The sequence below is a fragment of the Tamandua tetradactyla genome, chromosome 5 (assembly GCF_023851605.1).
Source record: "Tamandua tetradactyla isolate mTamTet1 chromosome 5, mTamTet1.pri, whole genome shotgun sequence".
In the NCBI taxonomy this organism is placed as follows: Eukaryota; Metazoa; Chordata; class Mammalia; order Pilosa; family Myrmecophagidae; genus Tamandua; species Tamandua tetradactyla.
This window is the reverse complement of record NC_135331.1, coordinates 174121079-174145833: the sequence shown is the minus strand read 5'-3', so window position 1 is coordinate 174145833 and position 24755 is coordinate 174121079.

Sequence of the window (24755 nt, the reverse complement as noted above, 5' to 3'; positions counted from 1 at the left end):
TATTATGTTTCCTTCATGAATAGACCCTTTACCATTATGTAATCACCCTGTTCAACCATGATGATTTTCTTTTTCTGAAATTTACTTTTCTATTAATATAGCTACTCAGGACCTACTTTTTTCATGCGTTTGCCTTGAATTCATCTGTGGCACTTAGCATTATATTTAAAATGATTTTTTTCTTAGAAAATATGTCATTGGGTCCTGTTATTTTACACAGTATGATAATCACCCTTTTAATTGCTGTGTTTAGACTATTTAAATTATTTTTTAACTTTTTTATTGTGAAATATAACATATATATAGAAAAATGACAAATTTCAAAGTTCAGTTTGACAAGCAGCTATGGAGCAAATTTCAAAGTATGGTATGGGATACTGTTTCACAATTTCAGTTTTTCTTTCTAGCTGTACAAGAAGTATCAATATAGTGATTCAGTAGTCACAATCATCTCTTAGAAACTGTCTTCTCTGTTGCAACTCCTCCTTTGCATTTGACCTTTCTCCCAATCTTCAGGGATATTTGGGCAATGACTGTCCTAATTTCTTCAGGTTGAAAGATGTATTGACATTATGGGGAAGGGGGATGCATATAGTTGATGTTTTTTAGGAAGACTAGTTTCTCTGGGTTTCAGGACTTAACTAGAATAGGAACAATCTGGAATTTTAAGTTTCTGAAAAATGAATTTAGTAGGTGAAACTTTTATAGAGCCTCAGATGGAGCCCTGGGTATACTTTATGGTTTTCAGGAATACAGCTGTTTGGCTCTTGGCATACCATGGCAGTTAGCAATATCTATCTGAAGCACACATAAGAGTAACCTCCAAAATAGTCTCCTGACTCTATTTGAAATTTCTTAGCTAGCGACACCTTATTTTGCTACATTCCTTTTGGTCAGGTAGTCTTTGTCAATCCTACGATGCCAGGGCCAGACTCATTCTTGGAGTAATGTCCTGTATTGCCAAGGAGACATTCACCCCAGATGTCATGTCCCATTTGAAGAAGAGGGTAATGATTTTACTTGCAGAGTTGAGCATAGAGAGAGAGAGAGGCCACAACTGAGCAACAAAAGTCCCTCTAGTGACTTTCCCAATACTTGTTTTATTTTCATTTTTTATTGTATAATATAACGTACATACTTTATACTTTATATATATCAGCAAAGAAATAGAAAAAAGCAGTAGTTTTCAAAGCAGTCTTCAACAAGTAGTTACAAGACAGATCCCAGAATTTGTCATGGGCTACAATACGATCCTCTCATATTCGTCCTTCTAGCTGCTCCTGAATATAGGAGGCTAGAGGGCTTAAATATTTTTTTATCATCACAATCAACTTTTTTCCTTCTTTTTTTGTGAAAAATAATGTATATACAAAAAAGCTATAAATTTCAAAGCACAGAACCACAATTAGTTATAGAACATAATTCAGAGTTTAACATGGGTTACAATTTCACTATTTTAGGTTTTTACTTCCAGCTGCTCTAAAATACTGGAAACTAAAAGAGATATTAATGTAATGATTCAGTATTCATATTCACTTGCTAAATCTTATCTTCTCTGCATAACTCCACCATCACCCTTGATCTTTCCATCTCTCTCTTTAGGGGTGTTTGGGCTATGCCCATTCTAAATTTTTCATATTGGAAGGGTCTGTCAGTAAAATGGGCTAGGGAGATGGAACTATCTGATATTCTGGAGAGGCTGGGGTAGGTTTCAGGACTTATATGGACCAAGGGCCCATCTGGAGGTTGTAGGTTTCTGGAAAGTTACTCTAGTGCATGGAACCCTTGTGGAATCTTATAAATTGCCTTGGGTGTTCTTTAGGATTGACTGGAATGGTCTGGGTTGGGGGTTGGCAGGTTATGATAGGTAGCAAGGTCTAACCAAAGCTTGCGTAACCTCTCAACTCTATTTGAACTCTCTCTCCGCCACTGATACTTTATTAATTACACTTCTTTTCCCCATTTTGTTCAGGATGGAATTGTTGATCCCATGATGCCAGGTCTAGATTTATTCCTGGGAGTCATCTCGCACATCGCCAGGGAGACTTTCACCTTTGGATGTCATGTCCCATGTCGTGGGGAGGGCGATAATTTAACTTGCAGAATTGAGCTTAAGAGGCCACATCTGAGCAACAAAAGAGGTCCTCCAGAAGTAACTCTTAGGCATGGCTATAGGTAGTCTAAGCTTCTCTGCTACCTACATATGTTTCACAAGCATAAGCCTTATGATTGAGGGCTTGGCCTATTGATTTATCCCTCAGGTAATTTTGCCTATACTTTTTGATTATCTGCCTAATATACTATGACATGGGTCATAGGGCAACTCAATATTTAGTTTCCTAAGGAGCCGCCAAACAGTCTTCCATAGTGGCTGTGCCATTATACATTTCCAGCAGCAGTGCATAAGTGCCCCAGTTTCTCCATATCATTTCCAACATTTACAGCTTCCTGTTTGTTTAATAGTAGCCATTCTTATAGATGTGAGGTAGTACCACACTGTAGTCTTGATCTGCATTTCCTTTATAACCAATGAAAATGAGCATCTCTTCATGTGCTTTTGAGCCATCTGTATTTGCTCTTCAGAAAAATGCCTATTCATACCTATAGCCCATTTTATAATTGGATTGTTTTTTCTTTTGTTGTTGAGTTGTATGATTTCTTTGTATATACAGGAAATCAAACCTTTGTCCAATTTGCGATTTCCAAATATTTTCTTCCATTGAGTTGGCTGCCTTTTCACCTTTTTGACAAAGTCCTTTGAGGCTCAGAAGCATTTGATTTCAAGGAGTTCCCATTCATCTATTTTTTCTTTTGTTGCTTGTGCTTTGGATATAAAGTTTAGGAAGCTATCTCCTATTACTAGGTCTTGAAAATGTTTCCCTACATTTTCGACTAGAAGCTATGATTCTAGTTCTTATATTTAGGTGTTTGATCCACTTTGAATTAATTTTTGTGTATAGTGTAAGATAGGAATCCTCTTTCATTCGTTTGGCCGTTGATATCCAATACTTCCATGCCTGATTATTGAAAAGGCTATTTTGTCCCTGTTCAGAGGATTTGGGGCCCTTGTCAAAAATCAGTTGACCATAGAGTTGGTGGTCTATTTCTGCACTCTGGATTTGATTCCATTAGTCAGTGCTTCTATCTTTGTGCCAGTACCATGTTGTTTTGACCACTGTGGGTTTATAATAGGTTTTAAAGTCAGAGAGTGTTAATCCTCCCATTTAGTTGTTCTTTTCAGGATGTTTTAAGCTATTCGAAGTCTCTTTCCCTTCCAGACAAATTTGTTAGTAAGATTTTCCAAATCTTGAAAGTAGGTTGTTGGAATTTTGATTGGTACTCGTGTTGAATCTGTAGATCAATTTGGGGAGAATTAAAATCTCAACTATATTTGGCCTTCCTATCCATGAGTAGGGAATATATTTCCACCTATTTAGATCTCCTGTGATTTCTTTCAGCAATGTTATGTAGTTTTTTGTGTGTACAAGTCCTTTATGTCCCTTGTTAAGTTCATTCCTAAGTACTTGTTTCTTTTAGTTACTATTTTCAATGGAATTTTTTCCTTAACTGACTTCTTAGTCAGGTCATTGCTTGAATATAGAAATGTTACTGATTTTTGGCCATTAATTTTATATCCCTCCACCTTGCTGAATTTATTAACTCAAGTAACTTTGCTGTAGATTTCTCAGGATCTTCCAATATAGTATCATGTCATTTGTAAATAATGAAAGTTTTACTTCTTCCTTTCCAACTTGGATGCATTTTATTTCATTGTCCTGCCTGATTGCTCTAGCTAGGATTTCTAATACAATGTTGAATAATAGTGGTGACAGTGGGCCTTCTTGTCTCATTCTTGATCTTAGGGGTAAAGCTTTCAGTCTCTCTCCATTAAGGTCAATGCTGACTATAGGTTTTCGTATATTTCCTTTATCATATTGAGATAGTTACCCTTGATTCCTATCTTTTGGAGTGTTTTTAATCAAAAAAGAATATTCAATTTTATGAGATGCTTTTTCAGAATCAATCAAAATGATCTTGTGATTTTATCTTTTTGATTTGTTAATGTGCTGTATTACATTAATTGATTTTCTTGTGTTGAACCATCCTTGCATTCCTGGTATAAACCTCACTTAGTCATGGTGTATAATTCTTTTAATGTGTTGTTGGATTCAATTTGCTAATATTTTGTCGAGAATTTTTGCATCTATGTTCATTAGGGAGATTGTTCTGTAGTTTTCCTTTCTTATAGCATCTTTACCCAGTTTTGATATTAAAATGATGTTACCTTTATAAAATGAGTTAGGTATAATTCCCTCTTCCTCAATTTTTTTGGAAAAGTTTGAGCAGGATTGGTGTTAGTTATTTTTGAAATGCTTGATAAAATTCCCCAGTGAAGGCTTCTAGCTCTGGGCTTTTCTTTGTAGGAAGATTTTTGATGACTGATTAAATCTCATTACTTGTGATTGGTTTGTTGATATCTTCTATTTCTTCCTGAGTCAGTGTAGCTTGTTTGTGTGTTTCCAGGAATTTATCCATTTCATCTAGGTTGTCTAGTTTGTTGGCATATAGCTCTATAGTTCATAGTATCATCTTATGAATTTTAAAAATTTCTTCAGGGTCTGTGGTTACACACTCATTCTCATTTCTGATTTTATTTATTTGCATCCTTTCTCTTTTTTTCATTGTCAGTCTTGCCCACGAATTCTATTGATTTTCTCAAAGAAACAACTTTCGGTTTTATTGATTAGTTTTATTGTTCTTTTGTTCTCCCATTCATTTATCTATGTTTTAATCCTTGTTATTTCTCTTCTTCAATTTGCTTTGGAGTTAGTTTGCTGCTCTTTCTCAAGTTCCTCCAGATGTGCTGTTAAGTCCTCAGTTTTTTCCCTTTCTTGTTTTTTTAATATGGGCATTTAGCACAATAAATGTCCCTTGCAGCATAGCCTTTGTCCCATCCCATACGTTCTGATAAGTCTCTCATTTTCACTCATCTCCAGATAGCTACTGATTTCTCTAGCAATTTCTTCTTTGACCCACTGGTGTTTAAGAGTATGTTATTTAATCTCTTTTTATATTTATGAATGTTCTCCTTATTTGGTGGTTATTGTGATCCAGCTTCATCCCATTGTGATCAGAGAAAGTGCTTTGAATAATTTCAGTGATTCTAAATTTATAAAGACCTGTTTTGTGCCCCAGCATATACTCTATCCTGGAGAATGTTCCATGAGCAATAGGGAAGAATGCACTCCCTTGTGTTTTGGGGTGCAATGATCTATATATGTCTGTTAGGTCTAATCATTTATCAAGTTGTTTAACTTCTCTGTTTCCTTACTGATCTTCTATCTTGTTGTTCTATCTATAGAGTAGAAGAGAGTGTTGTATTGAAGTCTCCTACTATTATTGTTGAAACATCTATTCTCCCTTCAGTTTTTTCCAATGTGTCTCATATACTTTGGAACTCCTTGATTGGGAGCTAAACATTTATGATAGCTATATCTTTTTGGTGAATTGACCCTTTAGTTAGTGTATAGTGTCCTTCTTTGTCTCTTATGGTGTCTTTACATTTAAAGCCTATTTTGTCTAATATTAGTATAGGTACTCCTGTTTTCTTTTGGTTATAACTTGTGTGGAAAATCTTTTTCCATCCTTTCACTTTAAATCTATTTGTGTCCTTGTGTCTAAGATGAGTCTCTTGTAAGCAGCATGTAGCTGGATTATGTTTCTTAATCCATTCTGCCAATCTCTATCTTTTAATTGGTAAGTTTAGTCTGTTAACATTCAAAATTATTACTGAAAAGGTGTTTCTTGATTCCACCATCTTATCTTTTTTATTTTATTTGTCAGATCTATATGTCCTTTTCCCTCTTTCTCTTTGTATTCTTTAAATTAACTTTAGTGGTACTCTTCAATTCTGTGCCCTTCTCCAGACCTCCCTCTCCTGTCTGTTTTTTTCAGTCAGTAGAACTCCTTTTAGTATTTCTTGTAAGGCCAGTCTCTTGTCGACAAATCCTTTCAAGACTTCATCTGCAAAAACTTTAATCTCCCCCTCAGTTTTGAAGGAGAATTTGACTGGGTCCAGAATTCTTGGCTGGAAGTCTTTCTAGTTCAGGATCTTGAATATATCATGCCACTGCCTTCTCGCATCCAGGGTGCTTGTTGAGTAGTCTGAACTCAGTCTTATTTGGATTTCTCATATGTAGTAGAATGTTCTTCTCTTGATTCAGGATTTTCTGCTTTTCTTCAAAATTTGATAGACAGAATGGTATGTGTCATGGGGAAGGTCTAATTGGATTTATTCTGTTTGCAGTTCTTTGGGTTTCTTTGACTTTTATATTTATGCCCTTTATAAGAATTGGGTAGTTTTCCCCGGTTATATCCTCAACTACTCTTCCTAACCCTTTACTCCTCTCTTCTCCTTCTGGGACACCAATATTCTTATATTTGCACACTTTGTGTTGTCTATCATTTCCCTAAGATCCAATTCCATTTTTTCCATCCTTTTGGCCATTTGCTGTTTTGAGTCTTCGAAGTTATTTTTCCTGTTCTCCATATCACATATTCTTTCTTCTATCTCTTGTGTGTTAGTTAGATTCAGTTGTCAACTTGGCCAGGTGAGCATACCTAGTCTTGTTGCTGCGGACATAAGCCAGCGGTACGTGAACCTCATCTGTTGCCAATTACATCTGCAGTCAGCTAGGAGGCGTGTCTGCTGCAATGAGTGATGTTTGACTTAATTGGCTGGTGCTTAAATGAGAGTGCGCAATGTAGCAAAGTCCAAGCAGCTCAGCATTCCTCATCTCAGCACTAGCAGCTCAGCCCAGGCCTTTGGAGATGCAGAAAGAAGTCACCCCGGGGAAAGTTGTTGGAACCCAGGGGCCTGGAGAGAAGACCAGCAGAGACCATCTTGTGCCTTCCACGTAAGAGAGAACCTCGGTGGAAAGTTAGCTGCCTTTCCTCTGAAGAACCAACAAAATAAATCCCCTTTTATTAAAAGCCAATCCATCTCTGGTGTGTTGCATTCCAACAGCTAGCAAACTAGAACATCTTGAAATCTGGTGTTGTGTGCTTCTACTATGTTTTTATTTGGTCAATAGGTCTTTAATCTCTATGATATCTGCTATTTTTCTATTTATTAAGTTCCTCTTTATGCTCTTCTATTGTCTTCTTGATCTTCTTTATACCATTTGCTATCCCATCTGTTTTATTAAGTTGAGTTGTATGAACATCTTTGTTTAGTTGTTCTGATGTTTGTGTCTCCTCTGGTGTTCTAATTTGGTTTTCAGGCAGGGCTATATCTCTCTGCATTGTGATATGCTTAGTGGTCTTCTGCTGTCTTCATGGCATGTAAATATCTTGATTGATTTACTTTGGAAATTGATTTATTTCAGTAATCTAAGGCCTCGTGTTTGTGGAATGGTTGTATAGCAGGGAGCAGGGTACAGGGTGGAGCACTCAGTGCGGTGATTTGTTTCAGGGCAGGTAGAGGTGCAGATTGGGGAAGTTATACTAATGCTTGTGAATGTGGGCACCCAGCAGCCAGGGAGGATGTGGGTGCACTGGTCTGGGGGCATACCCTTGGTGTACGCTGGTCTGAGGCAAAGGGGCCTATATGCACATGTGTAGAGCTGTGACAGCAGGTCAACATTATGTGTTCATGGATTGAAGGCAGATGTGACCTGCCTGTGCAGGTTAGCACTTTCTCAGAGCTAGGAAGTGAGTCTGAAGGTTGTGCGCATGCATGGTTCTAGGACTGCCCTAAAGTGTGGCTCCCAGAGCTAAATGACATGATCGGGGGCCCGTACACGGGTGTGGGCCTAAAAGTGCAGTAAACTGACGTGTAGAGATCAGGGGGTTGGGGTGAGGCTGTACGACACTATGGGCAGGGGTCAAGAGGAGCCTGGGTTTGGAAGTTAGTGCCTGCAGCCTTCATGCCAGCAATGGCCTGCAGAAAACAGGGAAGGGAGTTAGTGCTTGGGAGGGGTGCAGGAGAGGTTGATTGGGCTGCACTTGGGGTTGGGGTGTGGGGAGGATACACGCACTGTGGGCTGGTGGGATGGGGGCGCCTGGAGCATGGGGTATGGGAGAGGGTGACTGGATTCAGGTGTGTGGGGCGTGGGGTGAGTCACTGTTCAGGGGCTGTGCTGGTGAGGGTAGTGCACCCAAGAAAGGTGGCCTGGCTTACTTCTTAGTCCTGGGCTTCTGTCCATGCTCTCCTGTGAGCTCCACGCCTCTGCACCAGGCTCCAGCTCTCTTCCTCTCAGTTCCTTGGCCTCTGCAACCAGTGTGTACCCTATGAGGTGCAGAAAACTCTCCCAGATCAGCCACAACACCTGAATTGCCACCTCAGTTGCCCTCCTGTCCCTTCTCTAACTTTTCCAAGGAACAGGGCTAATCTTGAGCTACTCTATTCAGTCATCTTCCTGGAAATCTACCAATACTTTTTAATCATCTGCCCAGCATACTCTGGAATGTATCAGGGTGTTACATTAAATGATACAAAATTATAAGTGTCTCATTCCCTATTCTAAGCTCCATCTGTTGAGTTTGTTTAAACAAACTGGCCAGACAGGTTACATTAGATTGTGTGCTATAGAAAATTTACCTTTGAACAAAACACACATCTCTTCATTTGGGCTCATAGAGTAGACAAAGTTCTAAAATGCAGACAAAATCATCCTGTACCCTGTATTCTGATTTACCTCAGTCCCAACCAGGTCAGCTTTGTTCTTATTTCTAATTGAACTATGATCTCTTTTTTGGTTTTTGTTTGGATATGCTAAAGCTGCTAGAAAGCAGTATAACAGAAATGGATTGACTTTTATGAAGGGGATTTATTAAGTTACAAGTTAGAATTCTAAGTTTGTGAAATGTCCAAGTTCAGGCACCAATAACAGGATAGCTTCTCAGAGGAAAGGCAGCTGACATCTGGAACAACCCTGCCAGCTGGGAAGGCATGTGGGGCTTACTTGAGTTTCTGAAACTCTATATTTATGTGTTTTACCAAAGTTGGTAAGTTTAAAGCCATTATTTCTACAATTTTGTTTTTGCTTGTAATTGTAGTTGATGGAGGAGATAAGCTGCTGGGGGGTTGCTGCTTCTTGCCTGGCACTGAAAGTACTTCAAAATGATTTTGAAGGATCCCTGAGAGATGCAAAAAATTATCTCATTTGGGGTGTAAGAATATGGATGTTAAGAGTTCCAATTGAGTTCATGATTGGGGTTTATGTATAAGCAGATGGTAATTAAATCCATAGGAGTAAGTGGGAGTACACAACTGGTCAGTGTTGAATGAAGAAAGAAGAGGGCAGGTTTTGTGATAGGTAAAGGAAGAGAAGCAAGCAACCCAAACAGAAGGGGAATGGAAGACACATGTGTGTTACAAGGAAATTATAGAGTAAGGATTCTCAAAATCCATGATGTTGAATGTTGCAGAAGCTAGGAAAAATAGGATTTTGGAAAAAAAAAAAGAAATTATTAACAAGCTGATATTCTCCCCAGAGGTCAAGGAATATAACCTCTGCAAAGTGTCTTTTTAACTTAAGGTCAGTGATGTATTGTTGACCTTGGCAAGATCACTATAAGTGAAGTCATTGGGACCAGAGGATAGTGATTTCACCTGCCAGTGGGAGGTGAAGAAATAGTTAGAGCAAATGTATATAATACTAACAAGGGAATTGCTGTGAGCAGAATGTGATAGGGCAGTAGCTAGAATAAGGAGTTACTTTCAAGTATTTGGGAAGTTTTTTTTTCAAGTTATTTTTGGGTAAAAATTTTTTTGTTCCCAGAGTGGAAGTGGCTTTAGTTTCTTTACATTGCTAATGGGAAGAATCAGACAAATAAAGTAAGTTTAAAGGCAGAAAATAAAGGTGAAATATTATGAAGCATGAAATTCCTGAGGTCGTGTTCTAGTTTGCTAGCTGCTGAAATGCAATATACCAGAAATGGAATGGCTTTTTAAAAAGGGGGAATTCAATAAGTTACAAGTTTACAGTTCTAAGGCCATGAAAATGTCCCAATTAAAGCAAGTCTATAGAAATGTCCAATAAGGCATCCAGGAAAAGATACCGTGGTTCAAGAAGGCTGACGAAGTTCAAGGTTTCTCTCTCAGGTGGAAAGGCACATGGCAGACATGGTTAGGGTTTCTGTCTCATCTGGAAAGGCACATGGCGAACATGACATCATCTGCTAGTTTCCTCTCCAGCTACCCATGAGGCGTTTTCCTTTTTCATATCAAAAAGTCACCGGCTGATGGATTCTCTGCTTCGTAGTTCCCTGGCATTCTGAAGCTTTCTCCAAAATACTTCTTTTATAAGATTCCAGTAAACTAATCAAACCCCATGTAGAATGAGTGGAGACATGTCTCTACCTAATCAAGTTTAATACCCACACTTGATTGAGTCACATGTCCATGGAGATTGCCTAATCAAGTTTCCAATCTATAGTACTGAATAGAGATTAAAAGAAACCATTGCTCCCACAAGGTTGGTAAGGATTAAAGCATGGCGTTTCTAGGGTACATAAACCTTTTCAAATCAGCACAGGTGGCAACAGGAAAAAAGGATTGTAAGCACAAGTAGAAGTTTTAGTTGAAATTGAATAAAAAGATAGCAGTGAAATGTGTTCTCCCGAGCTCCCAATAGAATTTCATGGTTTTCTTCCCTTCCCCTACTCCTGTTTCCTCCTGGAGCAGTTGTCTACTGAATAACTTTCTTATAAAGTATCATCTCAGAGTTTGATTCTGGGGAATCTAAGCCAAATTCAAAGTTATCTGCCCTGATTTCAAAATTTTCATAACTATCCTAACTCATCCATGAAATGCTTATTTCAGATCTGCAATTGTTTTTGTGTATTAAATTTCTCAGATTTAACATGTTCAAAACAGATTTTGATTCCTACCTAGTGCTGTTCCTCTTTCATTTTTCTCAATTTAGTAAATGGCAATATCATCTCCTTAAGACAATCATCTTTGATTTCTTATTTTCCCTTACCCTGCATCCAAAATATCAATAAGTTCTGTTAATTTTACTTCCAAAATCTGTTAGAGCTGAGCCCATTTATTTTCACCTGTATTGCTACTATTCTTGAGACCATAATATCTTCTCTCTGTACTCCTGTAGTAGTTTCCTAACTGATATTCCTAATTCTCGCATCACTGCAATCTAATAAACCAGATATTGTAAATGCTTCTCAAATCCTGTCCCTAACCTGTTTAAAAAATAAACCTTCAAAGGTCTCTCATTGAATTAAGACTAAAATTCCTATTTATAACCATGTCTGCATGCAGGGGAATATTAAACATATTTCAAAACTGGTATGAATTGAGTTTCCCCCAGATAGGAAACACACCTGTCATCATGGGCAGTGCTTAATCAGTCCTTAATGTCGTCAAGGAAAATTCATCATTTCTCATCACTTCTTCGTGGAGAATCTATGCTTCTGCCTTGCTAAAGTGGTTCATAATAGCCCCAGTAGGGGAGCATTTCTCATGCCTTTGAACCTTTACTAATACAGTTCAATGCCTGTTAGGACAGGCTGTAAGGAAGGACAGGTCTCTTCTACCATTTTCTTTCTCCTTCTTTTCTACCTAAAACATTTTTCTACTCAGCAAATGCCTAATCAGCCTTTAAAATAGCCCTATCACAACTTTACTGAATGCGTTAAAGTACAAAGGTTTACTGAGGGTCTGTCACATGGAAGAATACTTGTGTTTATTTTTGCCTCAGTATTGCCAATATTCTGCAAACTAGATTTCTTCACCTGGGCCTTATTTTCTTTCTCCAAGAAAGGTTATATTTGACTTAAGACTTAGGCTCTCTGCCCTTCTGTGAGTTTTAAATGCTATGTTTCCAAGTATTTTTCTTTTTCCAAACACCTTTTACTTAATTTTAGCTTATATCTTCTTCTCTCAGCCTCTGGAACTGTCATTGAAAGGGTTTCTTCGCCAACTCTAAAATATCATTGTCAAGTTCCTATGTTTCTATGAATTTATTAAATTTATTATTAAAGTTGGAATAAAAAAAAAAACAATACTTGAGTAGTCACATAATAGGTTATTCACAATTATCCAGTCTTCAAGTTAATGAATAAGAAGATTATTGTGGTTGCATAATAGGTTTATACTATTTTTGTTGTTGTTGTTAAATGGGTAGCAGACAATCATAACTTAAACATGGTTAGTCACATCCAAATCTATTATCTGATTTTTGCATGATATTCTTGCAAAATAAAGCTAATTAAAATAACTTTGATATTATGACAGCTCTCTTAACATAGCCAGATAAATTTCAAGTTCATATTTTTAACCGTTTGGCCACATCAACCTCCAAACTGCAGGCATCACAAGACTAGTGGAAGGAAAAGAACTCCCTGGTGATACAAGAATGCACTGCACTTAGCAACCTCACATCAATAAGCCAAAGGGAGACCCGTTAAGGCCATACTGTGATTCTCAGCTTGCGGAAAGTGTCAAATGTTTTTGGGTTGCTAAGGATGAAGAAATTCAGAGTTATAGAAAAGCAAATTTTAGTCTTTGTCAAAGTGACCTCCCAAGGTTAATGACATAAACACGGCACCTAGGAAGAATTCAGCATCCAATTCTTCATGAAGACAGATGTGATCTTGAAGCAATGACAGCGAAAGTTCTGTTATCTTCATACTATTCTCTACGTTACCAAGGAATCACTGTATAATCTTGAGAAATGGACCAATGTTTGATAGCAATATCTTCATATTTCAAAAATAACATTTTTCTTGACAACAGGGTCTCAAAATAGTTGTTATAAGAATTCACAAATAATATAGTCTCCAAAATGGAGAATTCTAGGTTGTTTCCTTAGAGTCTGAGGTGCTTTACTGTAACAGTCCCGGGGATGCTCTGCCTAGGAAATACCATAACAGAACCGAGTGAGTGTGGGCTAATGTTTTAGCCAGAGTAGCTCTTCTCTTACCTGCTTATACAGAGGAGGTTTATGTAAACTTGGACAAATCCATTCCCACACTGGAGACTGCTGTATTTTGAAAGCTCTAGCCACTATTTTGATTCCTTAAAAATATTTGCATATTTAAAAACTTTATACACTTATTTTTAAAAGTAATGAAAGTGAATTCTAAGGCAATTGTCTGTTTCAAGTCCACTGCTCTCGAGTCTGCCTGTTAACCTAAGTACTTCAGATGCTGCATTATCAATTGAAAGGTGTTTAATGGTGTGTAAGCATCTTCTATTCCATTATGTGTATATTTATTTTCAGTGAACATTCTGTAATAAAAAATATACAACTTACAATAATGTAAATGTGTTTAGGGTCATTTGGGAGCATCTGTAACTATTTCATAAACCATCCATATAAAAGAAAGCTGCATGCAAACACCAGTACTCTGTAATTATTTGCAAACTTTTCACAATGGAATGCATAATCCTTAAAGTAACTCGAGTGTTTTCTGATGTGTTAATAACTGTTCTTTGTCATAAATACTGCATAAATCATTTGTAAGCACTTTATGCAGTACTACATTCTCTTTGCTACTTATCTGGATGTCTCTGGTAGCTATTCTTAAATACATATCTCATTTTGCTGGTCAGGAGTTTATAGCTACCAGATCCTATAGCAAGACTTCTGAAAATGGTTTTCTGGAACAATAACTGTTGGAAATTAAGCTTGGCTATCGGAGATTTAAACATATATCTCAAGATCAAGTTCATGTGACCTGAAAATAATAGTTTCACAGTGCTCCTTGTCAAATCTTTCATGCCTCCCCTTCCTGTAATATTCCCTGTAAGATTGTTCCACATATTCTCTGCTTGCCAACACCTGTAAGTCCCAGCTCAGAAATCCTGATTTGGAGATCAATTCAGCAGTGGGATATAACTGGAAAAAATTCAAGGACATTCAACATATGTTCCAATTCCTTCCATTAAAGCTCAAACAAACAAAAATGGTTTTTCTCCTCATGTTTATCTGCTTCTTTCCTACTGGAAGGATGACCCTCATCTTTGTTAGGATGAATATTTTCAAATGCAACTTATATATAGCATTTTTCCTCCCCTAGGCCTTTAATTCATCTTTATTTTTTTCCTATAACTCATATTCTCCAGTCTTTTGCTCTCAGCTGTACCCTCCATTCTTACCAAAACATGTGCTCAGGTCTCAGCTATACTAAATATATGCAGAAAAAAAATCAGTAACTACCAAAATAAATAAGCAAAAATCCTTCCTCCTAAAGCAATGACCTCTTCTCTCCTCTTACAGTCACATTTCTTAAAAAATAATCTATACATGTCAACCTCCCTTTATCAACATTGACTCTTCACTTTGCTCTTTAGTTTCTTCCTTACCACTACACTGAAAATCTTCTCTTAAAGACTATCAATGACTTACTAATAATTGCGCTGAAATTGTGTTATAGACCAATAGGTGAAATCTAAGAGCCATGACAACATTTATTTTGTACCTGCTTTAAGCTATGTAATGCTGAAATAAAAATGAGCAGAGGCTACATCATCAGCCTGTACTAAATACTAAATTAAATAAAATTACTTAGCCTATGTGATCCAAGAAAACCACAAAATAATCAAACTGATGGCCCTTGCATAATTTTCTGTCACTTTGACTTTTGTGACGCATTTGGCACTGACGAATCGTCTCTCTCTCATTGGAGATTTTTCTTCTATCACCTTTCATAAAATGAGTATCCTTCTATCATTCCAAACAGCATTTGACAGAATGTGCCAGTTAGTAATCAATGGGCTAATCGGAGAGTTCTAAAACAGGGCCTAAAGATGTCCATCGAGGCAGCTGTAGCCTTTGGTGATGGATTCAAAATTGGGAGGACATGCGTCAAGTGGGGACAAAGTTAAGCAGTAATGAGAAGTGATTTATGTGTACACTGTGGAAGAGGCCCATTAAAGAATATCCCAGCACACAAACTCTGCACAGCAACTGGTACTCTGGGAGCAAGCAGATGCTTGAGATCCAGGATGGACAGTCTGCAATCAGTGTCAGAAAGAGGGGAGACTTTATCAGAGGCACAGTCCCAGTTGCAGAAATACTTAAATTACAATATTGGAATCTTGGAGTATATTCTCAGCCGAAAGGCTCAGGTTTTAGCCTGAGACTCAGTTTCTCCAACCAGGTACAGAAAACATATATAGAAGAAATTTCATTTGATAAAGACATCTGTTTATAAGCTCTCACTACTGGGACTAGGGTGAGACACTAGCATTAGTGATAAAAACTAAGAGGACGTCAACAAACGCAGTAATCAAGATAAATAACACATACAATATTTCTAAAAATTAAAATTAAGGCAAAATTTAATAATATTTAATGAGATATCACAAGACCTCAGAAACTTAACTCCAAACAACTGACATAGACTATAAATACTATAAGTAAATAAGAATAAAAGAAACTTCCAGATATTTGAGGACTAGAAAAATTCAGGAGAAGGAACCGAGATGGATCTTGAAAAAGAGGCAAAATTGACCAGTGTTGAGGGCAGTAAGTATAAATTTGTTTTATAATTATTGAAATTCATGCGTAAAAAATGATGGAGGCGGTTTTATTTAAAACATTTTCACTTGGAGGCAGCATTCCATGTGTTTGGAAGAATTATTCTAATTAGCCTCCTAGGGTGAGGATAGACTTTAAAGGTATAGTTGGAGTATTAAAGTATGATCCATTAGTAGCCTTGTATACGGTATATCAGTTAGTCTTCCTGTTTTGAGGATTAAAGATGGTCCAGAATTCCAGTATTAAATTTAGAGATAGAAGTTGTGTAGACCTGTGCCTGCTCTCTGAGAACAAGGTGACATAGCTGGTAAAATTGGGTGTAGAATTGTCCAGAGATAGAGTAGAGAAACCTGGGGTGCTGGTTGACAATGCTACGTACCCTAGAAAAGCCTATGTTACTTTAATTCATCCCTGTGGGTGCAGACCTATTGTGGGTGGTCTTTTGCTTAGGTTGTTTCCATGGAGATATGACCCAGCCTGTTAAGGGTGGGTCTTAACACCCTTGCTGGACTCCTTTCTGAGGCATCCAGCAGACACATTTGGGAGACACATTTTGGAGACAGTTCAGATAAAGAAAACACCCCAGGAGAAGCCAGAAGAACCCAAAGGAGCTGAGAACCATTTTCTTCTCTTTCTTTTTTTTTCGCATCGGTGGACACTGGATATTGAACCTAGGTCTCGGGTATGGCAGACAAGTGTTCTGCTGCTGGGCCATCATCACACTGCCCCTGCAAGCCATTTTGAAACCAGAAACCAGGAGAAAAGGACCAGCAAACATTGCCATGTGCATCCCATAGTACAAAGAAACCCTTTCCTCAGAGGAATTATCTTCCTCTTGAGGCCTTAAATTGGTATTTTCATGGCCTTAGAACTGTAAATTTGTAACCTAATAAAGCCCCTTTGTAAAAGCCAATCTATTTCTGTTATACCGCATTCTAGCAGCTTTAGCAAATCAGAACAAATTTTGGTACCAGAGAAGTGGGATGCTGTGATTTGCAAATACCGAAAATGCTGAAATAACTTTATAAATGGATAAGGGGTAGATTCTGGAAGAATTGTGAGATGCTTGTTGGGAAAGGCCTAGATTGCTTTCAAGAGCGTGTTGGTAGAAAGAGTCTAAAGTTTCCTCTGATGAGGCTTTAGACAGAAATGATGAATGTATCATTGCAAACTAGAAGAAAGGTAACCCTTCTTTTAAAGTGGCAGAGAATTTGGCAAAATTCAGTGTGGTGTTGGATGGAAGGTAGAATTTGCAAGCTAGGAGCTTGGATATCTTGCTGAGGAATTTTCCAAAATAAATGTGGAAAATGCAACCTGGCTTCTTCTTGCAGCTTATAGTAAAATGGGACAGGAAAGGGATAAGCCAAGAACTGAACTCACAGGTACAAAGAAACCAGGGACTGATAGTTTTGAAAATTCTGAGCTTTTGAAAATAAGACCCAAGATAATAATGCCCCATGTGAGGATTTAACCAAACATGGAACCTGTCAGCCATGTCAGTGGGAGTCAGGATTGGAAATGCAGCTATCCAGAAAGGATTTGTGAAAATTCTATTGTCTTTTGACTGGGTCTCCTCTTTGTTGCATGAAAAACTGACAAAGTTTGTTGTATTAAACCACTGCCAGTCTGTACTAAAAGGGAAGAAAAGGGACAGATTGAAAGGGGAACAACTTCAAAGGTGGAACTATGGAAACTGATATCTGGAGAAAAGAAATCTTGAGTCAGGAGAGCAGATCTCCCCATCGTGTAGAGACAGTGAGTTTGCCCTAGAATTTGTCAAGTAGGCTTTATACCCCATTGTTTAGGAAGAATACTGCTGGGGATATGGAAGAGTCTGGCCACAACCACATTGTTCTAAAAGAAGTCGAGCATGTCCCCTGGAGGTGTCATAGAGTCCAGATGCTGCCCCAAGGTTTGCAGTGGGTAGAGCTGAGAACATGGTTGTCTCCCCAAAGTGACCCCTCACCCCAGTGCTTGGAGAGAGCAAGACCACTGCATAAGTCCTTGGAGAGGGTGGGACTGCCACTCTCTCAACCTCCGAGGATAAAATGTCTTTCTATAGATTCTCAGGCTTTAAAATCCAATGGAGTTTGTCCTGCAGGTTTTTCGAACTGTTTGACATATTGACCCTTGTTTTCTGACCAGTTTCTCCCCATGAAAATGGAAACATTTGGTCTATAATTGTCCCAGCTTTGTATGTTATAAGCAGATAACTTGTTCTGAGCTTCACACATCCACAGCCAGAGGAGGATTTTACCTTAGGACAAATCATACCTGTAACTGATTTTAATGAGACTTTGTACTTAATATTAATACTGAAATGATTTAACTTTTTGTGATATTGTGATGGAATGAATGCATTTTGCATATGGAAAGACCATGTCTTTTGGGGTCCAGGGCACAAAGTGTTTCTAGTTTGAATCTGTTATGCGTCCAAGAAAAACCCATGTTCTTTTAATGCATTCTTGTGGGTGCCAGCAACCTTTCCTCAGAGAAGGTATCTCTCTCTTGATTCCTTAATTCAATCATTTTCATGGTCTTAAGACTGTACATTTGTAAACTAATAAATCCCCTTACTCATAAACCAGAACTATATTTATTGCAAAGTATGAAGGGATTGAGAAGAAGACATTGAAAGGAGCTAAGACCATTCCACCTATATTATCTATAGGCAATTATGAGATCTGGAAAACTTCTGCAAATTCATGGTTAACTTAAAAAAAAAAGAATACACAAGAAAAAAAAGCAACAACAGATAGATATTTACAAAGAGGCCCTGAAATATATGGAAATGCAAAAGAAAGAATTATTTGATGACTAAGCAGAAAAATGCATTCATGAAAATAATTTCATATACAAACAAAATAACTTTGGTTTTTTTTAATACCCAAAAAATGTCCATATGTTTTGAACATAAATGCCCTCATGGAAAATAAAACCTTAGTGAACAATAATGACATCAGTCAAGGTTTTGGAAGAAAAAGTTGTAACATCTTTTTTTATAAAATTTTAAGAATTTGATATCAACCAGATCAGATATATACAGGATGACAGGAACATATGACTTCAAACATATAAAACTCCTGTGGTATAGTTTTTGAGATTGTACTCAAAGATCCAGCCAAATTACAAGCTAATCAAGTCAGGAAGTCAGCAAGTCAATTTTTCTTTTGTGTGAGCATAGAATAGTTACTGAATCTCATATTGTTGAAATCAAATGAAATTAAATTAGTCATTGTTGAGAGATAGTTGTTGTGTTATTGGTTAAATCCCAGATTCTGGAACTAGATTGCCTTGGTTCAAATAGAGTTTAGACACTTGCTTATTGTATATCACAGTTCCCAAATCTGTAAAACAGGAATATTAAGTGTATCTACCTATTCGGATTGCTGTGAAAAATATGTGTGTAAAAGTACATGTGTTGCACATAGGGAATCATTGATTTAATGATAGATATTGCTAAGTATTCAGATTTTTCTTTAAACATTATAAATAATGTTTGATTTATTTAGTTAATTTCTATTATTTCCATTGGATGAATTCCTAGAAGCAGAATCTCTGGACCAAAATATCAGAACATTTCAAAGTCTTTTTTTTTTTTTTTTTTAAAGAGAGAGGGAGGAAAGGAAGGAAAGACAGAGAAGGAAGGAAGGATGGAAGGAAGGAAAGGAGGAAGAAAGGGAAACATTTTTAAACATTTTCTTGTTTTATTATATTTTGTTTGTTTGTTTGTTTTTTACATGGGCTGGGGCCGGGAATCGAACCGGGGTCCTCCGGCACGGCAGGCAAGCACTCTTGCCCGCTGAGCCACCGCGGCCCGCCCCTCAAAGTCTTTTGGTAATTACTAATTTTTTTCACCAGCAGGGTATGCGAGAACGTATGTAAGAATGAATTTCTTCCTCTTCCCTTAAAAGATAATTCTTATAATTTAAAAAAAAAAATTTTAATTAACAGGCAAAAGTCAATAAAATACATGATATTTGTAATTGTAAAATGGGAATTTTTGTACAATTAGTAGCAATTTGTTTTATTTTGTGAATTGCCTGTTTCTGCATGATATTCATATTTCAATTGAGGTGTTCATGCTTCATTTGTTGATGAATAATCCAAAAATTATTGTTGAAAAAAGAGAGCTGTATGATTAAAGTAATAATTATGAACTAGATTAGGTATTTAATTCCAGATTCTATTAGCAAAGATTGAAAAATATTGAGAATAAATATTTGATACTTCATGGTTGGAAATCATAAACATGATATGTCCTGGACAACAATTAGAAACAAAATATAGTCATTTAGCACATCAGACAACAAAATAAGGAGCAAAAAAATTAATAAACTAGCTAATGAATAAAGAGAAATAAAAAATGTGCCTTAAATACAGAAGAAAGTTCAAATGTATCAGAGATGACAATGAATGTAAATAATTTAATTTCTCATTAATTGGCTAAGTTTCTTAGAATGGATTTTAAATATAAATATAATGATTTAAGTACACAATGGTTAAAAATTAAAATCAGATGTTACAGAGAAATTAGAATTATACCTGAATTTTGAACAAAATGTGAGAAAATGGTTTTAATTTTAAAAAAGGAAAAAGAGGGCAACTTTTGCTTTATACCATTTTTAAGTGTCTAGGTATGTTATTTTTAAATACAGGCCAAAATGTTAATAATTGTATCAACTAGTCCCTGTACATTGTATATGTAAATTTATGTAATAAAATAAGTTTAAAAATTGAGGAAAGATTCATTAAACAAATTGAATATTTGTTGAAAATTTAAATGAGCTGATTCACAACTCATGCAACACTAAAATAAATTCCGGGTCATTAGAACATTAAAAAAAAATTAAATCACAGCAAATATAAGAACGAAGATGTGAATTTTTCATTAACTTTGGGATGTGAAAAAATTTTGTAAGCTTACAAATAATGATAGAAATCATAAATGTAAAAATCAATGAACTTGGCAGTATAAAGATAAAATCAAGTATTTAGATGCAAAGGAATATGGTAAATAAATTACAAAGGCAATTTAAAAGCTAAGGATATATGGGCCACAAACATGACAAACACAAGGTTAATGTCTTATATAAAGAGGTCTTAAAATAAATGGCAAAGCAGTGTAATAAACCAATAAAAAGGCCATGAACTAACAATTCCCAGAAGACTCATCCTCATTAGTAATGAAAGAAATTAAAACAGCAATGGCATTGTTTCAATGTGAAGTTGGCTAAAATTTTTGATAATTATAATTCTCAATATGGTTGAAGATACAGTGAAGCAGTCACTCATGCTGTCTTGCTGAGATTGTTTATTGTGTGAACTTTAAGCCTTTGGGAGATAAATGCTAAGAGCTTTAATAATGTTACTGATCTGACCTGGCAATTATTTTCTTGTAATATTTCTTAATGAGACAATCATGGGAGTGTGTGTGTGTGTGTGTGCGTGTGTGTGTGTGTGTGTGTGAGTAACCTTTCACATTACAACATGTAGCAGATTATTGCTTATGTAAGAAATTATTAGAAACAATTTCAATGGAATCATGGTAGTTACCTAATTATAAAGGAAGCTATGTATTCATTAAAATTATGTTTAGAATAGTATTTAGTGACATAGGGAACTATTAATTATTCAGGGTTTAGTAGGAAAAAAATAGAATAGCTTCCAGAACAGGGTCTGCAAATATACATCCAAAGGAAAATATGCAAGAAAATAAATGTCAATGAATGGCCAATTACTTCTGAATTATTAAATTACAAGAAATTTATATTTTCTTATTTATACTTTTGCAAATTGTCCACTTTGATTATGTATTGTTTTGTTATCAGAAAAAATAACATAAGACATAAATATGAAGTGATAAAAGTGGCGTGGGGTGGAGATGAAAGACATGCAACTGAGACACAACCTTCCAAGGACAGGTACCAAGATGGTACTGGACGGCCTCTCCAGAGCAGCTGCACAGACTGTGGCGTGTAGCTGCCACCATGTTTGCGCTGACCTCAGAGCAGTGTGGCCTGGTAAGGACAAGTGCTCATAATCCATTTGTTGTTTTGTCAACCGTAATAAATTTATTTTTAATTCTATCATGCATTTCTTTATGTGTGTGTGTGTAGGAAGAGAGCAAGAGAGAGAGCTATATTGTGTATAAATGTGTAGTAGGGCAGGTGTGCAGACCATGCATGCATATTTTAAACCTCAACCCTATTATCAAACACAACTGAACACTAGAATTACCTTGGAAACTTTTAAAAACTAGTATACAGGTTTATCCTCAGATATTTCAATTCAATAGGTCTGGTGGTAGGAATTGGAGATGTTCATGTTTAAATATCTTTCCTGTTCCTTATGCATACTTAGAGTTTAGAATCACTGTGCATGAAATGAAAGGATCACACAATACCCCCAAATACTTGAATCCCATGTTCAGTGAGTTATATAGTGTTTTAAATCTTTATTAGAAATATGCCATTCAAATGAGCCCCAAAGACACAAAGTACTGGTGTACTAGTCAAAATGATGAAATATTATAAAGCTATAAAATCAAGCATTTTAGTTTTACTGAATGTCATGTTCTTTAATGATATCCAATACTACTACTACTACTACTAATAATAATAATAATAATAAAACTTTGGGAAATTTTCAGTTAAACTGTATCTTTGAGCAACTTTACAAATGTCTGCCCACATTTCGGATGAAGGTCCTAAGAAGAGATGCTTTTCATTCTTTTGGTATAACAAGCCGTCTCCGATAATTAGGTGGTATTCTGCAACTCTGTGTATACTGAGGTCTCAAAACCGGCTCAACTATGATCACCCTTCTCCCTGTGTGGGTAGGAAGTAATTCAGGTGAGAGAGAAGCCTAGCAAAGGCTACCTTTTGGACGATTCTAGTAGAAAATGTCACCGTGGACCTCACTGTTTGTGTTTAATTTAAGGAGTGGGCGTGAGAATTTAAAAATGAGGTTTCCTGTCAATCTCCACGTAGATGATGCACATCCCTTCCCTATGTTTTCCATCTCATCTGCCTGGTACGTGCTCCAATACACGCAATGCTCTAATTAGTTTTCATCATTTCCTACGGGATGTTTCTGTGTCTCCAGAGAGATCCTCCACCATGCCGGCACGCTCTGTTTATTGCGGAATTAAACGAAGCATGCCGGGCAGCATCTGAAAACAATTAAAAATAATTGAAATGAGCTGCGGACGCTACTAGTCTCATTAAGTTTCATATTTCTTCCTCCACACATTGGGGGATTTAGATCTGAACCTTCGATCCTTCTGGCTCCCTGCTGGCGGGAGGGATCCCTTTCCAAGGGCAGATAAAGGGCTATCGGTTTGGGAGGCTGAGGCTGCACAGAGCAGCACCGGGCAGGGAAAAGGCCGAATCCCTGCCAAGAGGCTTCGTTCGTGGGTGGAGGCGTTTCTCTCCACTAGCTGCCTTTGAGCAGCTGCTTTATGAATTAATAAACAGCGCTATGAATATGCACACATCCCTTATTAAGAATTCACAAAAACATTAATCAGACAGCTCACATGCAATTCGGGATATATTATTGTTAGGTTTGTTGTTGCCTCTTTTTTGATTAAGAGAAAGAGAGGAAAAGAAAATGTTAACTTCGGGTTAGGAGGGGACATCATTCAAAAGTCTGAAAATATGTTTGAAATGAGAATATATTTCAAAACGTGGACGCAAGTAATTCAAATATCTCAAGAGTTGGTTTGGATGGTTTTCATTTGATGGTTTACATTTGATGGATACATTTGATTAGTTATGTCAAGATAATACTTTTACTCTTCTGCAGGTTATAAAAATGGCTAATCTAGGAGACACTGTTTCTGAGTAACAAAAAGCCATTCCCATTTCTGTAGCCGGAATGGCCAGGGAAATTTTAGCTGCGAGGTAATAATAACTCTTGGTAAGGTATTTAACAGGATTCAGTGATAGGTGTGAGCAAATGAGATTAGTTCTTACCAAGAAGAACGGTTTAGATACGAGCTTGGAATAATGTGTGCCTAAGTAAGACGAAGGTACGTATTGTATAACCTGATAGTACTAGTGAAGATTATACTGTAGGCAGCACTATGGATTTGCAGGTTTGACAAAAAAAAAAAAAAAAAAAAAAAAAAAGCACTGGGAAGCTTCCTAATACCACGGACGTTTTCATTTTCTCTGTTTCAGAAAGTTCTGATTACCCCCAGGCTGATCTTAAACTGCTCTTCCCTGTCTACTATAGGACTCTGACACTGCAATTTATTCTGGATAATCATGTTGATAGGACTTGAGGAGTTAGAATACCTTTGTTCTTAAACTTTATGAGTAAATTAAGTATGGAAACCCCCAACTTTTTTCAGATAGAAGAGGCTTCTACATAATATTGTAAATTCATACCTGTTCTTATCAGTCCTGTAATTCCCGAAAGCACAGACCCTCATGTCTCATTTAAGGAAAAAAAACATACACTCTCCAAACTAGCCCCCAACAAAACATGTTTTTTATGATAATAGCTAGCATTTATTGAACACTTACTACCTGCCAACCACTATTCTAAATGATTTACATGTACTTGTTTTCATACCAGACAGTAGAGCTATGAGGTAGAATACTATTATTGTCCCCATTTTACATGTAAGAAAAGTGCAGACCTAAAGGAGGAAGTAACTTGCTTATGTAATGTTTAAAGGCAGAATTAGAACTCAAACATTCTGCCTTCATACCTATGTTAACCATCCTATTCTACTCCCTTTATGTATTTTGCTGCCCCCCGCACACCTCCACTGCCTAAGTGAGGTGCAAAGATCAGAAGAGAAGAGAAAACCTTTCAGTAATTGAAAGTAGTACAATAGTCTAGACTTGGGGAAGCAAAGACTATGAAGGAGTGAATAGAGTGAGATGAAGCTGAAGACTGAGTGTGGGTCTGGAATGCTAATGGTCTCAGAGTCCCTGTTAAGAAGGGTAAAACTTACCACAAGGCAGTATGAGGCTTTGTAACCATGCTGTTGAATGATCAGGCTTGGTTCTTCAACCAAACACGGATGGAAAGCTTGTGAGCAGAAGCAGAAATTGGATAAAAAGAATATTACAGTTTTCCATTCAGAGAGATGACTGTTTTTTGTTTTTGTTTCCCTGAGCAAGACTGGAGTGTGCTTTATTGATAGTTAATCAATAAGTATAGATGGAATCTTTCATAAAATAGTGAAAGCAAATGTATGATTATAGGAGCCCCTAAATACATTTTCAT